Raw genomic sequence first — 7,794 nt, 5'->3', positions numbered from 1 at the left:
AATTCTGTAATTGTGTCACGCTTTACCAACCGTAGCTAGCTAAAATAGGACGGTGGTGAAAATAGGACAAAGTGGGACATTCTTCTAGGCTTTTCCAATGAAGGAAGGATATCCAGTTTACATTAGGGACCACCTGTATGTATGATAGGCAGGACTCTGGTTCTTGTAGTACTGTTATCCTGTTAATTTTGGACAAAAATGGCACCTAGCAGAACTATAGTAAGGTGAATTCAGGAAAAAAAGAGGGACACTGCATTTCCGTCTTCTGTAACCTCTCGACAACTATCCAACATAGTACAACACATGATACATTTCTGAAATCCTCAAGAGCTTTCATAATCACACAAAATATAATTGGGTTAAAATGAAAACTACAATACCTTGAGAAATTATTTACACCCCTCAACTTACCATTTTGTTGTGTTACAGGCTGAATTAAACACACAACACCCCACAATGTCAGAGGAATTATGTTTCTCGAACTTGTAAAAATTAATAATGTAAAGCTGAAATGTATTGAGTCAATAAGTATTCAACCCATTTATGGCATGCCTAAATAAGTTCAGGAGTAAAATGTGCATAACAAGTTACAAGTTGCATGGACTGTGTGCAATAGTTTCTCACAATTGTTTAATGACTGCCTCATCTCTGTACCCCACACATACAATTGTTGGTGAGGTCCCTCGGGGAGATTTTACAATGCCTAGCACATAAGGGCACCTATTGGTAGTAAAAAACAGACCTTCAATATCTCTTTGAGCATGGGTTAGTTATTAATTACACTTTGGATGGTGTATCAAAGCACCCAATCACTACAAAGAGATACAGGCGTCCTTCCTAACTTAGTTGCCGGAGAGGAAGGAAACCGCTGAGGGATTTCACCATGTGGCCAATGGTGACTTTAAAAACAGTTTGAGTTTAATGGCTGTGAGAAGAGAAAACTGAGGATGGCACAACATTGTAGTTACTCCACAATACTAACCTAATAAATAACATGCATCCTGTTTGCAACAAGGCACTATAGTAGACTTTTGTTTGACTTCAATGCAGCTTTTGACATGATCTATCATGCAGGTACAGGACAGCAGGCAGGCAGGCTCAGGTTTGTAATCAGGTCAGAGTCAGGCAGATACATGACGGCAGGCAGGCTCGGGATCATGAACCGGGAAAAACTCGGAAACAGAACTTAACAGGAACACGGGAAGGCACGCTGGTAAGACAAGACGAACTGGCAACAGACAAAAAACAGGTATAATGGGGATAATGGGGCCAGATGTGCAACACCTGGAGGGGGCGGAGACAAGCACAAAGACAGGTGAAACAGATCAGGGTGTGACAGTATCATAGTTCTCTGATGGAAAAACATATGCGGCATTGCACCCCCCTGCTCTATTTAATGGAAGCCTCTCCAACAATCCAGGTAGAATCAGGAATTCTAGGCCCCTTTTTCAAACTTTGCTAATGACATGCCTTGGCTTTGAGTAAAGCCAGTGTGTGCGTGCGTGCGTGCGTGCGTGCGTGCGTGCGTGCGTGTGTGTGTGTGTATGTATGTATGTATGTATGTATGTATGTATGTATGTATGTATGTATGTATGTATGTATGTATGTATGTATGTATGTATGTATGTATGTGGATGATTTAACACTATACACATCAACTACTACAGCGAATTAAATCCCTGCAACACTTAAAAGTATTTAGGAAAAACTGCAGCTCTAAAACTGAAAGCATTAACCCTAAACCTCAACTAAATATTGTACAATGCACACACAGTCATCCCTAATGCCTCTGGCCTGGCAGACTCACTAAACATAAATGTATCTTTTGGAAATAATCTGAGTGTTGGAATGGGCCCCTGGATATCCATAAATTTTTAAAACAAGACAATGGTGCTGTCTGTTTGCTTAATCTATTTCATTTTAAGTGATTTACATTTGATACTTAAGTATATTTAAAACCAAATACTTTCACTCAAGTAGTATTTTACTGGCTGACTTTCACATAAATAAATCTATACTTTTACTCAAGACAATTGGGTACTTTTCCCCACAACAGTGTTTTGACTGATTTCATGTCAATGATAATATTGCTCAAATTCACTAGCTAACCAACTGTAATGATCTATTTGAGAGAAAAGTGGTCAATGTATTTGTTTTCTATAAACATTGAAGAAATATTGCTTACATGTTGTCAAAATCCTAAGCAGTGGTGTGTATTTACAGATGCCAAGGGAAGCCAGGCGTCCCCAATTATTGGACCAATAAAAAAAGATCAAATTTAATCTGTGTTCAGAATTTTCCATCAATTCGCAAGTGGCTGAACCTCACTGGAGAAATCATTGAGCGAGGAATCAGTGCCCCTCTGTCTCAGTATGTGTAGCCCATGTATCTGACGTTTCTTCAACCAAAAGAGTATAACATTTTACCGCCATAGCGTATGATTGATGTCAGCAAGAATTTGGCCTCCCTTCATAATTTGTTTTTGCCAATCAGCGATGTGCTGAGCTCAACTGTGGGTTGTCCTGGTGCAGCAAAATGTCATTTTCTGAAATAAATGTCTGTTTCTGATCAGCTTATGTTGATGTCCTGCAGTAGCTAGCTTGCTAAATCCACCTCTTTCCTAAACCATGGATGGAGATTTGGCCTTAATTCTCTGTACAGGCCTGTGATGACGTCAATTCTGATCTGAACCAAAAATGCATATGTTGTGCCACTGACCTGAGATGATTAAAGTTCCATATGTAACCTAGTAGGCTCACATTAACTAGTTCATTGTAGCCCATGCGAGGAACTTAGGCTACCTCGCTAAAATGCTTGCAACTAGCCTATTACAACAGAAACTTAAAGTGTACTGTATGACAGAGCCACAGACTGTTCTGCAAACATGAGAGAAGGATAGCATTGGCTTTCAACTAGTCTACAAGTAGGGAGAGTCAGTTTTACGCAGAAGTCAGTACCATGGACAGTCACATGATATGTAGCAACATCGATGGAACTAAATTGTTATTGGTATCTAAGTTTGTTTTTAATGTATTGTTGATTTGATGCTGTTTAAATGTTTACGTTGAAATGGTGCTGGAATAGTGGAGTGTCATGTTTTGTCATTGGTTATCATGTCTTGTGTCTGTGCTTTCCTTCTATTCGTTTCCCTCTGCTGGTCTTATTAGGTTCTTTCCCTCTTTCTATCCCTCTCTCCCCCTCCCTCTCTCCCTCTCTCGCTCTCTCTCTCTATCGTTCCGTTCCTGCTCCCAGCTGTTCCTCATTCTCCTAACTACCTCATTTACTCTTTTCACACCTGTCCCCTATTTTGCCCTCTGATTAGAGTCCCTATTTCTCCCTCTGTTTTCCGCTTCTGTCCTTGTCGGATCCTTGTATGATGTTCGCTGTTCTGTGTCCTTGTTCCGCCCTGTCGTGTTTTACCTTCTTCAGATGCTGCGTGTGAGCAGGTGTTATTGTCAGCTACGGCCGATGCCTTCCCGAAGCGACCTGCAGTCTGTGGTCGCGTCTCCAGTCATTCCTCTCTACTGACGAGTGGATTTCAGTTTTCCTGTGTTTGCTTTCACCTAGATAATATCCAGGATTATCGCTTTTGTCTAATACTGGAATAAAGACTCTGTTTTCGTTAAGTCGCTTTTGGGTCCTCATTCACCCGCATAACAGAAGGATCCGACCAAGAATGGACCCAGCGACTACGGATTCTCGCAACACTGCCGTCGAGATCCAGGGAACAATGCTCGGCAGACACGAGCAGGAATTGTCTGCTGCTCGTCATGCCGTTGAGACCCTGGCCGCTCAGGTTTCCGACCTCTCAGGACAGTTTCAGAGTCTTCGTCTCGTGCCACCAGCTACTTCCTGGTCTTCAGAGTCTCCGGAACCTATGGTTAATAACCCACCATGTTACTCTGGGCAGCCCACTGAGTGCCGCTCCTTTCTCACCCAGTGTGATATTGTGTTCTCTCTCCAACCCAACACATACTCAAGAGAGAGAGCTCGGATTGCTTACGTCATTTCACTCCTTACTGGTCGGGCTCGGGAGTGGGGCACAGCTATCTGGGAGGCAAGAGCTGAGTGTTCTAACAATTATCTGAACTTTAAAGAGGAGATGATACGGGTTTTTGATCGTTCAGTTTTTGGTAAGGAGGCTTCTAGGGCCCTGGCTTCTCTATGTCAAGGTGATCGATCCATAACGGATTACTCTATAGAGTTTCGCACTCTTGCTGCCTCCAGTGACTGGAACGAGCCGGCGTTGCTCGCTCGTTTTCTGGAGGGACTCCACGCTGAGGTTAAAGATGAGATTCTCTCCCGGGAGGTTCCTTCCAGCGTGGACTCTTTGATTGCACTCGCCATCCGCATAGAACGACGGGTAGATCTTCGTCACCGAGCTCGTGGAAGAGAGCTCGCGTTAACGGTGTTCCCCCTCTCCGCATCTCAACCATCTCCTCCCTCCGGCTCAGAGACTGAGCCCATGCAGCTGGGAGGTATTCGCATCTCGACTAAGGAGAGGGAACGGAGGATCACCAACCGCCTTTGCCTCTATTGCGGTTCTGCTGGACATTTTGTCATTTCATGTCCAGTAAAAGCCAGAGCTCATCAGTAAGCGGAGGGCTACTGGTGAGCGCTACTACTCAGGTCTCTCCATCAAGATCCTGTACTACCTTGTCGGTCCATCTACGCTGGACCGGTTCGGCTGCTTCCTGCAGTGCCTTGATAGACTCTGGGGCTGAGGGTTGTTTTATGGACGAAGCATGGGCTCGGAAACATGACATTCCTCTCAGGCAGTTAGGGAAGCCCACGCCCATGTTCGCCTTAGATGGTAGTCTTCTCCCCAGTATCAGATGTGAGACACTACCTTTAACCCTCACAGTATCTGGTAAGCACAGTGAGACCATTTCCTTTTTGATTTTTCGTTCACCTTTTACACCTGTTGTTTTGGGTCATCCCTGGCTAGTATCCTTCTATTAATTGGTCTAGTAATTCTATCCTATCCTGGAACGTTTCTTGTCATGTGAAGTGTTTAATGTCTGCTATCCCTCCTGTTTCTTCTGTCCCCTCTTCTCAGGAGGAACCTGGTGATTTGACAGGAGTGCCGGAGGAATATCATGATCTGCGCACGGTCTTCAGTCGGTCCAGAGCCAACTCCCTCCTCACCGGTCGTATGATTGTTGTATTGATCTCCTTCCGGGGACCACTCCCCCTCGGGGTAGACTATGCTCTCTGTCGGCTCCCGAACGTAAGGCTCTCGAGGATTATTTGTCTGTTTCTCTCGACGCCGGTACCGTGGTGCCTTCTTCCTCTCCCGCCGGAGCGGGGTTTTTTTTTGTTAAGAAGGACGGTACTCTGCGCCCCTGCGTGGATTATCGAGGGCTGAATGACATAACGGTTAAGAATCGTTATCCGCTTCCCCTTATGTCGTCAGCCTTCGAAATTCTGCAGGGAGCCAGGTTCTTTACTAAGTTGGACCTTCGTAACGCTTACCATCTCGTGCGCATTAGAGAGGGGGACGAGTGGAAAACGGCGTTTAACACTCCGTTAGGGCATTTTGAATACCGGGTTCTGCCGTTCGGTCTCGCTAATGCTCCAGCTGTCTTTCAGGCATTAGTTAATGATGTACTGAGAGACATGCTAAACATCTTTGTTTTCGTCTACCTTGACGATATCCTGATTTTTTCACCGTCACTCGAGATTCATGTTCAGCACGTTCGACGTGTACTCCAACGCCTTTTAGAGAATTGTCTCTACGTGAAGGCTGAGAAGTGCGCCTTTCATGTCTCCTCTGTCACATTTCTCGGTTCTGTTATTTCCGCTGAAGGCATTCAGATGGATCCCGCTAAGGTCCAGGCTGTCAGTGATTGGCCCGTTCCAAAGTCACGTGTCGAGTTGCAGCGCTTTCTAGGTTTCGCTAATTTCTATCGGCGTTTCATTCGTAATTTCGGTCAAGTTGCTGCCCCTCTCACAGCTCTTACTTCTGTCAAGACGTGCTTTAAGTGGTCCGGTTCCGCCCAGGGAGCTTTTGATCTCCTCAAGAAGCGTTTTACATCCGCTCCTATCCTTGTTACTCCTGACGTCACTAAACAATTCATTGTCGAGGTTGACGCTTCAGAGGTGGGCGTGGGAGCCATTCTATCCCAGCGCTTCCATTCTGACGATAAGGTCCATCCTTGCGCTTATTTTTCTCATCGCCTGTCGCCATCGGAACGCAACTATGATGTGGGTAACCGCGAACTGCTCGCCATCCGCTTAGCCCTAGGCGAATGGCGACAGTGGTTGGAGGGGGCGACCGTTCCTTTTGTCGTTTGGACTGACCATAAGAACCTTGAGTACATCCGTTCTGCCAAACGACTTAATGCACGTCAAGCTCGTTGGGCGTTGTTTTTCGCTCGTTTCGAGTTTGTGATTTCTTATCGCCCGGGTAATAAGAACACCAAGCCTGATGCCTTATCCCGTCTCTTTAGTTCTTCTGTGGCTTCTACCGACCCCGAGGGGATTCTCCCTGAAGGGCGTGTTGTCGGGTTGACTGTCTGGGGAATTGAGAGACAGGTAAAGCAAGCACTCACTCACACTGCGTCACCGCGCGCTTGTCCTAGTAACCTTCTTTTCGTTCCTGTCTCTACTCGTCTGGCTGTTCTTCAGTGGGCTCACTCTGCCAAGTTAGCTGGCCACCCCGGCGTTCGGGGCACGCTTGCTTCTATTCGCCAGCGGTTTTGGTGGCCTACTCAGGAGCGTGACACGCGCCGTTTTGTGGCTGCTTGTTCAGACTGCGCGCAGACTAAGTCAGGTAACTCTCCTCCTGCCGGTCGTCTCAGACCGCTTCCCATTCCTTCTCGACCATGGTCTCACATCGCCTTAGACTTTATTACCGGTCTGCCTTCGTCTGCGGGGAAGACTGTGATTCTTACGGTTGTCGATAGGTTCTCTAAGGCGGCACATTTCATTCCCCTCGCTAAGCTTCCTTCAGCTAAGGAGACGGCACAAATCATCATTGAGAATGTGTTCAGAATTCATGGCCTCCCGTTAGACGCCGTTTCAGACAGAGGTCCGCAATTCACGTCACAGTTTTGGAGGGAGTTCTGTCGTTTGATTGGTGCTTCCGTCAGTCTCTCTTCCGGTTTTCATCCCCAGTCTAACGGTCAAGCAGAAAGGGCCAATCAGACGATTGGTCGCATATTACGCAGCCTTTCTTTTAGAAACCCTGCGTCTTGGGCAGAACAGCTCCCTGGGCAGAATACGCTCACAACTCGCTTCCTTCGTCTGCTACCGGGCTATCTCCGTTTCAGAGTAGTCTTGGGTACCAGCCTCCTCTGTTCTCGTCCCAGCTCGCCGAGTCCAGCGTTCCCTCCGCTCAGGCTTTTGTCCAACGTTGTGAGCGCACCTGGAGGAGGGTCAGGTCTGCACTTTGCCGTTACAGGGCGCAGACTGTGAGAGCCGCCAATAAACGTAGGATTAAGAGTCCTAGGTATTGTCGCGGTCAGAGAGTGTGGCTTTCCACTCGTAACCTTCCCCTTACGACAGCTTCTCGCAAGTTGACTCCGCGGTTCATTGGTCCGTTCCGTGTCTCTCAGGTCGTCAATCCTGTCACTGTGCGACTGCTTCTTCCGCGACATCTTCGTCGCGTCCACCCTGTCTTCCATGTCTCCTGTGTCAAGCCTTTTCTTCGCGCCCCCGTTCGTCTTCCCTCCCCCCCCAGTCCTTGTCGAGGGCGCACCTATTTACAAGGTACGGAAGATCATGGACATGCGTTCTCGGGGACGTGGTCACCAGTACTTAGTGGATTGGGAGGGTTACGGTCCTGAGGAG

This window comes from Oncorhynchus gorbuscha, linkage group LG11 (genome assembly GCF_021184085.1).
Source record: "Oncorhynchus gorbuscha isolate QuinsamMale2020 ecotype Even-year linkage group LG11, OgorEven_v1.0, whole genome shotgun sequence".
Classification (NCBI taxonomy): Eukaryota; Metazoa; Chordata; class Actinopteri; order Salmoniformes; family Salmonidae; genus Oncorhynchus; species Oncorhynchus gorbuscha.
This window is presented reverse-complemented; position numbering follows the sequence as displayed.